This window comes from Cydia pomonella, chromosome 20, assembly GCF_033807575.1.
Source record: "Cydia pomonella isolate Wapato2018A chromosome 20, ilCydPomo1, whole genome shotgun sequence".
Taxonomy (NCBI): Eukaryota; Metazoa; Arthropoda; class Insecta; order Lepidoptera; family Tortricidae; genus Cydia; species Cydia pomonella.
In genome coordinates, this window is record NC_084722.1 from 17,005,781 (window position 1) to 17,017,330 (window position 11,550).

General features: G+C 37.0%; 1 long non-coding RNA gene across 1 annotated transcript; it reads right to left on the reverse strand.

The window, feature by feature from the left end:
* Positions 1 to 7,452: 7,452 nt before the first annotated feature.
* LOC133529029 (uncharacterized) lies at positions 7,453 to 10,841 on the reverse strand. The gene is made up of 2 exons (XR_009801089.1): positions 10,648 to 10,841; positions 7,453 to 7,773 (listed from the first exon to the last, which is right to left on the reverse strand). It is a non-coding gene; the product is annotated as an uncharacterized LOC133529029 (long non-coding RNA).
* Positions 10,842 to 11,550: the final 709 nt, after the last annotated feature.

Below are 11,550 nucleotides of genomic sequence, written 5' to 3' on the forward strand. Positions count from 1 at the left end.
CATCCCTCTCGGATACTCTTACTATCTCGAATTTTGAACGTGTCTTTCCATGGTTAATATGTGTTTATGTAATGTAATGTTATACGTTGTAATGTTATGTATAAGTTTCTTTTTGTTCCTCTTTTTATCTATTTTTTTTTTGCCACAGATAAACTATTTATATTTCTAGTTTCAAAATAGGACTGGCATGGTAACCCTACTAAGGGGTAAGGTTAGCTGGCCATATAAATATCATTGCGTATTGGGAGCCGTTTGCTTTAACTTATTGCCTGCGCTATTCGCTGATCGAAAAGGTGTCGTTTGAATGTATCTGTCCCGTAAACAAGGTACAACATGGTAACCCTAGTGAGGGGTCAGGTTAGCTGGCCATATAAATATCATTGCGTGTAGGGAGCCGTTGGCTATAACTTATTGCCTGCGCTGTTCGCTGATCGAAAAGGTGTCGAATTTAAAAAGGGACGCATCTGGGCACTTATTTGAATAGGTTGTGCTATTTATAGTAACGTAATAAGGTTATGTAAAGATAGCGCACATGCCAATTTTATTTTTCTATCGTGAACAAATGTTTGACAATGAAATATTGAATTATTTAACTACCTATATATATATGCTCGTCCTTGAGAAAAGGTTCTGGGTTAGCCTACCTCAGGTCATAGGTATGAGCTGAGGTAGGCTAAGGTTAAGGTAAGGAATTTTTGGGCATAAATGATAAATCGTTTAAAACTACCTTTTCAGTGAAGGAAAAACATCGTAAAGTAACTTTAATTTAAAAACTAGACAGCCCGATGGTAAACGGTTACCGTAGCCTATAGAAGCCTGCAACTCCAGAGGTGTTACATGCACATTGCCGACCCTAACATGCGTCCGCACCCTCGTTGAGCTCTGGAAACCTTACTCACCGGCAGGAACACAACACTATGAGTAGGGTCTAGTGTTATTTGGCTGCGGTTTTCTGTTAGGTGGAGGTACTTCCACAGTTGGGCTCTGCTCTAGATCTGGAATGACATCCGTTGTGCTGTGCCCTACCACTAAACGAGAACTGCTGCTACTAAGCGAGATGACATTCACAGTGGCCATACCTCTTCAGTCTGAGTAGATCAACTACCATACAAACAGGTCTTCTATGAAGCGCCATATATTCCCTTCATCGCTCTTACGGAGTTCGGAATATCAGTTGCAATCTATACATATCCTAACGAACTCCCAGCCGACTTCGGTCCCCAGGCATAACAGCCGATATTAACAGTCGGTATTAGACTAATATTATTAGTCCACGAACTGTCATGTCGTATGAGTTACCATGGCAACACACTTATAATATTAGACTAATTCCGTTCGAGATATGGGCCGCTGGCCTAGCCCTATGGAAGGTAGAGGCAAGGAACAAAATCTCCATATACCAAAAAGTGTTCGACAAAAAACCATAAATAGTTGGCGCTACAATACCTAGAATACTTGAGAAAAAAATCTAATCATAGACAGCGCACTTCACTCCGTCAATAACGCCTAGGTTCTTAGCTACTCTAGCGCTAATCTGGAGATATTTGGAACTATTATTTATAGCTGACAGCTGGACACTTGCAACAACTCTCTACCTTTCCACAGCGGCAAATACTAAAGTTTAACTAGTATAACAATAAAGTGGTATCATATTAACAAGCTTGTACAAGTATGTTCTATTAATGAACACGGGTAAACCTCACCCTTTTTAGGGTTCCGTAGCCAAATGGCAAAAAATGGAACCCTTATAGATTCGTCATGTCCGTCTGTCTGTCCGTTTATGTCACAGCCACTTTTTTCCGAAACTATAAGAGCTATACTGTTCAAACTTGGTAAGTAGATGTATTCTATGAACCGCATTAAGATTTTTACACAAAAATAGATAAAAAAAATTTTTGGGGGTTCCCCATACTTAGAACTGAAACTCAAAAAAATCTTTTTCATCAAACCCATACGTGGTGGTTACGTCTTTAAAAATGATATTTAGGTTTCTAATATCATTTTTTTCTAAACTGAATAGTTTGCGCGAGAGACACTTCCAAAGTGGTAAAATATCTATTCCAAAGTGGTATGCTAACATATGATGTCAACTGCCTCATTGCCGCTTTGTTGTTTACCGTCGTAATTATTATAGTTATCTCAGTAACTTAACTGGAGTTGGTAGCTGCGCGCAACTACGCTCCCTACAGGTTTCCACGGAAGACCAGCGTCAGCGTACTACTTCAGTAGGACCTGGCATTATGCTGAGTGTTCACCTTTTTCAGTATAATTATATACAGTGTACAAGTTAGTTATAAGTCATTTTTTCTCTTTCTTCCTCTATATGTATTGTATAACTGTGTACTTATACTGAAATAAATGATATTCTATTCTATTCTAAAATGTGTGTACCTCCCCCCCCCCCTCCCTGTAACTTCTAAAAAAACAAAATGAAAAATCTAAAAAAAATATATGATATACATTACCATGCAAACTTCCACCGAAAATTGGTTTGAACGAGATCTAGTACGTAGTTTTTTTTTAATACGTCATAAAATTAAAAAAAAATCAACAAACCCATACTGCAAACTTCCACCGAAAATTTGTTTGAACGAGATTTAGTAAGTAGTTTTTTTAATACGTCATAAATGGTACGGAACCCGTCATGGGGAGTTCGACTCGCACTTGGCCGCTTTATTGCCATGTGCACAATAACGCAGATAGTTAATCATACCTAATTTAACATTTCAACAAACAATTGAGCCATATTTCCAACTCCGGATCTTAACCAGTCACTGTACATCTATTACGGCTTTTGTGCTATCTTAGTTCCGGTGCCTGTCGGCAGAATTAAGCCATTAGGGGAACGCAGATCGCGTCCCATTAGATTGAGTATAAATAAATAAATAATAAATAAATAATAAATAAATATTATACGACATTATTACACAAATTGACTAAGTCCCACAGTAAGCTCAATAAGGCTTGTGTTGAGGGTACTTGGACAACGATATATATAATATATAAATATTTATAAATACTTAAATACATAGAAAACACCCATGACTCAGGAACAAATATCCATGCTCATCACACGAATAAATGCCCTTACCAGGATTTGAACCCGGGACCATCAGCTTCGTAGGCAGGTTCACTACCCACTAGGCCAAACCGGTCGGTATTAAGGACGATTTATATTATCACGACGATTACGATCACGACGATTTATGTGGTACCGCCGAACCGGCTAATTCTGGCTTGCGGATTGCTACACCGAGTAAGGCGCTGTACGTATCGCGCTTGCATCACACCGCCACGGCTGCTGAAGTGGTGGAGTATGTACACCAGAAGACCGGCTACACGCTGAGAATGTTCCAGCTTCGATCGCGCCACTACGTGCATTTTAACTCTTTTGTTGTGCGCGTGCCGCGACCGCTGCAGGGGACCATCGAATGCGCCGACTTCTGGACGAAGGGTGTCGTGTTTCGGAGGTTCCGGGGCAAACTGCCGAATCCGACACAAGAGCAGCCGATTCAACGGAGCCACGCCGTTTTGTCGCCTAAATAGTGTTTAGTTGTAATTGTATAAAATGTATATGTATGTTAGTCTGTAAGGTATTTGTAATATGGGCCTTGTTGCCTGAATCAAATTTTAAATAAATAAATAAATTATCGTTAAAACGTAAGTCGTAATTATTTTATTTAGGTTGCCGCGGTAATTGTAGTGCCTCGGCGATGTTTGCTCAAACAGATTGTTTTTTCACCATCATGAGGAAGCGATGCACGTACTCGTAACTCCTCACTCGCAAGTCACAGCCGACACAGCACAAGCAGCATCTTCAGTACGCTGGCACTGGCTGGTTTATTTAATCACCCGGAATAATTTACGGGGTGAATATATAGGTCATACTGAGCAACTTTTACTACGGGACCAACCTAGAAATCGCGAAAATATGTATATACATATGTAGAGCGGTCTGTCTATAGTATCTATAGGAGGTCATCTGTAGCAACCGATGATGCGGCGTTTCGTGGCCTCGCCGCTTGCGGAATAGGTGTCGCCTTGAAATGGGCGAGAAGCGATTTAATAAAAAAAAGTGGAATAGACTGCGTCTTATACAGCATTTCAATATAACACGGTTTATACTCGTTAGGTATCCCGCTTGCAAAAATGTTCTACTTATTCGAATACTATTTATTTTAGACTTAAAAGTAAAGTACTGAATTCGATACATTTACAACTGATGGAGCGTTATTGCTGCAGCGTTGATGCGGGAAATGTTACTGTCAATATCCTTAATACATTTCGTTTACGTAATTGAAGCTTAGTTTAAAGCTACACTGGGTGACAGATTGAATCGCGATTGTAAATTGTGAGTAACTACGTATTTCTATGATTTGATGTTTTTATTTAGTTTTATATATATGTATGTATGTCACTTTATTGCACATGAACAGATTAACAAAAAACATACAAAACAAAACAAAAAAATATGTACAAAGGCGAACTTCTCCCTAAAAGGTTTTATATTTAGGTTTTAAGATATATTTTTACTTGATGTTTGTCAATACGCGATAGGCTACGGCCTGAGTTCCGCTCACGTCTGGCTACAGCCTTACATCCCTAATATTTGCCCATTAACCTGACTTATGATGTTTATAAAAGGCTCGAATACGCAGTTTTCGGTAAAGGGGTGTTCCATTATTGCCTTTCAAACAGCGCTTATGTATCAAATATCATTTCATAAATACTCAATATAGGCTTTGAAATAAAGGAGGTCACGCAAGACTCCTCGCAAGGGTCAGTGTGGCTCTGCAGAGCCGGATATTGATGGTCTTTCGGGCTGCTGCGCTGAGTCCTTACTCACTTACTTGAGTATAGTAAATAAATAATGTAATAGACATCCAATGTAAAATCTATCACAAGATAATTGTATATAAAATGACTTGTAAATGTAAATATTTACCAATAAATATCATATCATATCATACTTACGCGTGCGTGGAGGGTGCGGACGCGTCCTTCTTCACGTATCGCGCTTGCATGTCTCCGCTACGGCAGAGGAACTAGTGGAATATGGACAGGGACTCCCTCTGGTCGTATAACAATTTACGTCATATTTTTAATAGGTTGCAGGGTAGCACCAACAGTCTCCTAAACGCATTTGTCGTCAGAATAGACTGCCTGATGAGGCGTTAGAACCAACTGCATGAACCCAACGGACCAACGCATCATCGAAATAGATTATGTTAAGTAGTTTTAGGTATTTATTGTGTTGTTTATATTGTACACTAACTTAGATATATAGGTAGATAAATAATAATTGTTGTATGTACTAACACTATATGAGTTTTTAGCTCGAAATAAAATGATTTCAATTTCAATTTAATTGTCCTAACACTTTATGCATAAAATTGTTAGCCATAAAAATCTTTAGTCAGAATTATTCCCTCATTCCTGAGCATAACTGGGTTTTTGTCATAAATGAGTTATGTCATAATTTTTATAGTCATAAATTTAATTCGCATTTAATTTTAGGTTAGGTTCGTTAGGTATGCACAAAAAATATATGACAACTGCTATGTACGTCATCAAATATTATGGCTAAAAATGTATGACACAATATAATATGACTCTTCATTTGTATGCGCAATGATGATTATGACACAAGTTGTTATGCTTATCAAAGATATGACTTAAACTTTTATGCAACCCAGTATGGACCCATATGAACATATAGAGTATCCGGCAAGAATAGCCGTCACGAGCTGAGGGTGTTCCAGCTGCGATCGCCAATGGGTTCACTTCAGCTCGTTCGTGTTGCGCGTGCCGTGGCCACAGCTGGAAACCATCGCGAGCGCGGACTTCTGGCCGAAGGATGTGGTATTTCAGGGGTTCCGTGGGAACCTACCGAATACTACAATAGAACAGGTGACACAGCAATATAATGTTGTGTTACCAAAATGGTTTATAGTTTTTAAGATTATAATTTATTGTATATTTTTTAGTCTGTAAGGTACGTATGGGCCTTTGTTGCCTGGCAATAAATATGTTTTAATTAACAAACTGTCATTGTGACATTTATTAAATTTTAATATTAAAACAAATATATGAAATCTTAATGGCTAGTGGTATCTGTCTACTGCCGGCCTAGCCAAGGTGACAATCGTTATCGCTACGACAACGAAACGCTTTGTGTCTCTCTATCACTCTTCTATATTAGTGGGACAGTGACAGTTGCGTTTCGATCGCTACGGAGCGTAAGCATTTGACATGATGGCCACGCGGCCTGGACTTCTGATAGACCAACAATTGACAGATTTGTCCATCAGAAGCAATTTTGTACTTATACATTCCTAACCATCATTTTTTTATATATATTTTTTTATATTTAGAAACCAAACAGTCGTATAAACATATCAACAATGCAATACAAACGATGTACCACAACAAAAGGAAAATACAACAAAAAGACCTGGAGGTTCATAAATTATAAATTATGTTAACTTAAATAAATATAGTTATATAGCTAATGCAAATTTTTGAATCAGATAGAAAAAATAACTGATATCTGTACTTATATATTAAAACAACTTGTAGTAAAAGTACCTAGATGATACTAAATTAAAATAATATTTAAAAAAGTACTGACCAAACATAAATACCTTATAAATTAATTATACTAGCAATCATATTATTTCATTCAATTCAACATAAGCAATAATCCACAAATAGATACTAAAATATCGTCAAGATTTCAAATATTTCGTTCCAGTAACTTAATATAATTATCGTTTTCTAATAATATTGATAACTAATGAATAAATTCTAGGACCCATACGTCCTTAAACTACGTCCACAAGAGAGGTATGGGCATTGTGAATGTCATTCGCTGTGTGGTAGGGCACAGCACAGCGGATGTCATTCCAGATCTAGAGCAGAGCCCAACTGGGGAAGTACCTCCACCTTACAGAAAATCGCAGCCAAATAACACTAGACCCTACTCATAGTGTTGTGTTCCTGCCGGTGAGTAAGGTTGCCAGAGCTCAACGAGGGTGGGAGGGTGTTAGGGTCGGCAACGCGCATGTAACTCCTCTGGAGTTGCAGGCGTACATACGCTACAGATACTGCTTACCATCAGGCGAGCCATATACATGTTTGCCACCGACGTAGTATAAAAAAAAAACTCACTAGGAACGATATATACCAGTTATAGCATTCATTATTACGATCATACAATTACGTGACATTTTAAATTTAATGTGACATGTTCATCAATATTATTTTACATCATAAAATAACTAAAATGGAACTAACCGAGTACGAGTACGAAATACATTTTGAATACTGAGTATAAAATATATCGATGCGATATTTTACTTATTTGTACACTGATGATCGTGATCTCTGAAGTCTACATTTGCCACATAACTGACTTGCCACCCATTGGCCCAATAGCTGAAGTCACGGTCGTTGTTATACTTCGCGTCATTTGGTTGGTTCTCGGATTCAATATCTCGATGGAATTTCTTCTTACGCCAAATCATGACTATGGACGTGACTTGTATCATGGCCCACGTGTGAATTCTGATAACTATCACTTCCGTGATGATGATCATGATGGTCGTGATGTTTGTAGTCTATATAGCTGATAGGCCACCCATGGGCCCAATAGCTAAAATCGTGGTCGCTGTTACTTCTGGTCATCTGGTTGCTTGATTGGTTCTCTGATTCTACATCTCGATGGAATTTCTTGCACCACCAACAGCAATATACGATTGAGAGGAATACGAACTGAAACGAATACAAAAAGGTGTTGTAATTTTTGAAATTTTGAAATGTAATTTACCTATCTTTATTTCAGTTCTGTTCTGTCGGTCCAGATTTTTTCAGTAACAACGCAATCTCGCAATCTATGTTAGTCGAGTAAATCATTATTTAACATTATTAAATTATATGAAAACACACATATATGAATTACTGTCTTGAGTTGCCATGTAGCTATACGGCACAATGAATTTATCTATGCAAAAAATTGATGGAAAAATATTTTTGGAAATTATTTAGAGAACCCTACTGGACAGCAATTTCTTTCTTTGACTAAAGTAAGATGCGTCCCGACATTTTGTGTTGCAAGAAATCGTAGAATTTCATGAGGACCATGACTAGTTAGTAGATACCAAATATAAACGTTTATACCTTGTGTCATCGTTATTATGTTCTGTTTGTATACCATTTGGCTAGTTCTAAGAGCTCCTCATTCTGGGCGGAATAATTCTAAACTTGTTCCAAGCCGAATATATGTTAATTTCCGTTTGTTATGAAAATACCTATACCGTACATTTTCGTACCGCAGACAAAGATTTTTAGGACATAAGGTGAAATCGCGCTGAATATTTCATACAAAAGGGAACTCTTCTTCTTCTGCCTGGCCATTATTATTCCCATCTCTAGTAGGTATTCCCTTCATCTCTAGTATTTAATCAATTGTTTATTTTTCTTGTATATTGTTACTGAGGTGTGCCAATAAAGAGTATTCTATCTATCTATCCCTTCGATCACGGCGGTGTAGTGTACTTGGCCTTGTTTATGTTAGATGGTAGTTTTCTCCCGACTGATTATAAGTCCCTGGCTTTCTAAGACTGTTAAGCCTATGTCATCCGCGTATAACATCCATGGTGCGGGTTCCCGTAAATCCCTAGTTAAATAGTCCATAACTATGTTTAACAGTAGGGGGCTTAGTGCCGAGCCTTGGTGCACACCAACTTAAACTTCGTTTCAGTTGGTGTGCACCAACTAAAACGAAGAAAAGTTTCGAAGAAAAGGGAACTCTATCCTATCCACCAAAATAAAAATCGACCCAAATATGAAATGCGTGTTGAAAATTTAGATGGATTAATAAGTACGGTATAGGAATAATGATGACTTCGTGTTATTTTTGCACGAATGGTTTGATTTAAAATCAAAATTCACCGCGGGACGCGACCTCTTTCTGACTGTTGGTGACAGCAAAAAAAATGTCATAAAGCATGTCTAAAATTCTAATTATGAAACACGTCTGACTCGAAAATATTTAAATTATTTTTAATAGGTTACTGATGTATAATTAAGCGAAATAAACGCTCGCAATGTTTCAATCTGTTTTCGAGGATCTTCGATTAGGAGCACTGACTACACCGTGTACATGTCGCGCGCTGGATCAGTACAGGCGGTCCACTCCGTTTCAAATAATGTTAACAGGTTTAGAATGAACAAAATTGTCAAATACCAATAAATTTTTAAATTGGAAAAATTTCAAAATTTATCCTTTCGACAAGACTCGAACCTTCGACTTTTGGAATGTGCAATTTTTTCCATTTGTTCCCTCAATGCTTAAACGCCTTAGAGTGGCGATTGGACCGGTGTTCCAAAGGTCGCAGGTTCGAGTCCTGCATGTGTAAATTTTCCTTTAATTTAAAAATTTGTAGACGCGCTCGCAGACGTTTCTTCTTCATAAAAATTATTTTTAATATCAATAGTGAAAACTATCAAATTTTTAAAACCGAACCGATTTTATGGAAGTGTTTTATCCGCAAACACAGAAACAAACAATATTTTGGTTCCTTTGCATTATTATAAAAGTTGTTATTTATGGCAAAAGGCCACTAAGGGTGACTTAAGTATGATCAGTTACTACAGAATGGCCCAACAATATATTAACAAAGATTTTGAACTGAGCATTTTTTGACAATTTTAATAATCACCTGCATTTGTGTATACTCTGTCCAATATTTTGAAGATAACACATTTTGTTTCAGTGACGTGTTGAATGAAAATTGAATAATTCTGAATTAGAATAACGAAAACTGATATTTTCTGTAAGCCTACTTAGGCCTCTCCTCGTTTTCTCCACTCGACCCTGTCATTGGCATTTTCCCACCATTTCCTTTCCCACCATTTTTTTCGAGTTGTAGATGTAGGCATCAAGACCGCTTAGCTTAAGTGGGACTGAACTGGGACATGTCTACCGCATGCACCAGGAAAGGTGGGCCAAAATGGTTACTGAGTGGGACCCGCGAAACACCATAGACGGTGCAGGACGGGGTGCAGGCAGACCGATAAGGAAAATAAAAATATGCCTAAAAAATGAAACTTATTCTTGGGCCACTCTAAAAAGTGGAACATCGTCCCTTTATTCTGATTAACGCCTCGGGTGTCCCTTGCTTTTTAATATTCTCCTCGCGAAATGCAATCAGGGTATACATACTACTTGTCATGATAACATTATATATCCGGTTGACAAACAATACACTTTACTCTCCTATCTCAAAGCTATAGAAAGGGCACATTAAATTATCCAAACAGATAATGATAAAGTATCGGTAAATATTACAGTATTTTTTGTAGAAATATTATCATATTGTTACTATTTCAAATGCAAACGAGGTAATCTTAAAATGATAAGTTGTAATAGAAAATACCATAAATACATACATAAAATTATTTTTATAATATTTATTTTATTTAAATATAAATTACGTCTAAACAGCAAAATATTTTATTTTGCAATACCACTTATTATTTTCTCACATCGAAAGTTTAATTTCTCGTTAACTATGAATGCTCACATAAAACAAATAAAGTCCTTTAATGAGTGTAAATTTTAATTACATTAAAATAAAAACTTACCAAGAATGCTATCCAAAGATAGATAGTGAAATCCATTTTCACCACATCTAGTGATACTCCACTTTACTGCACTCAACTGCAATAATTGGTATAGACCAATGACACAGGTTTCAAAACACACAGTCTACATCCATTTCCTTCTGCCACATAAGTCCGTCCTGTTTCGCCACCATCTATAATGTAAACGCATGTGTAGTGTATAAGTTATACTGTAGGTTCATCCCCGGTATCACTGTAACAGCAACTCAATTGACTTTGAACCTTATACTTTAGTATTAAGGTTTAAAATAGTTGTCTGTGCGATGGTTCACTTGACGGATATGACTAAACAAGTGACTCAATAGTTGTGACTAAAGTCAACACTTGTAAATGTTGAATTTCAATTCATAATTTTACTTTCCCATGAGGAACTGTGCATTTTTTGACAATTTTAACAATCAAACATTGCATTTGTATATACTCTGTCCAATATTTTGAAGATAACACATTTTGTTTCAGTGACGTGTTGAATGAAAATTGAATAATTCTGAAATAGAATAACGAAAACTGATATTTTCTGTTAGCCTACTTTGGTGTCCCACTGCTGGGTAAAGGCCTCTCCTCGTTTTCTCCACCCTGTCATTGGCATTTTCCCACCATTTCCTTTTCCACCATTTTTTTTCGAGTTGTAGATGTAGGCATCAAGACAGCTTAGCTTAAGTGGCACTGAATTGGGACATGACTTCGTATGATTGTTTTTCTTCTTATAATCTTCACAAGGTGGTCGCGGATATCATTTTCGATCTACTTTTTGTACTCCTTAAGGAATTTAAGTTATCTCTTTTCCCTGTTTAATGTTTTAAATACTTTGTTTAATGATGATTGATGTCTTTAGTTTAACAATAGCTAGCTGATATTGGCAAT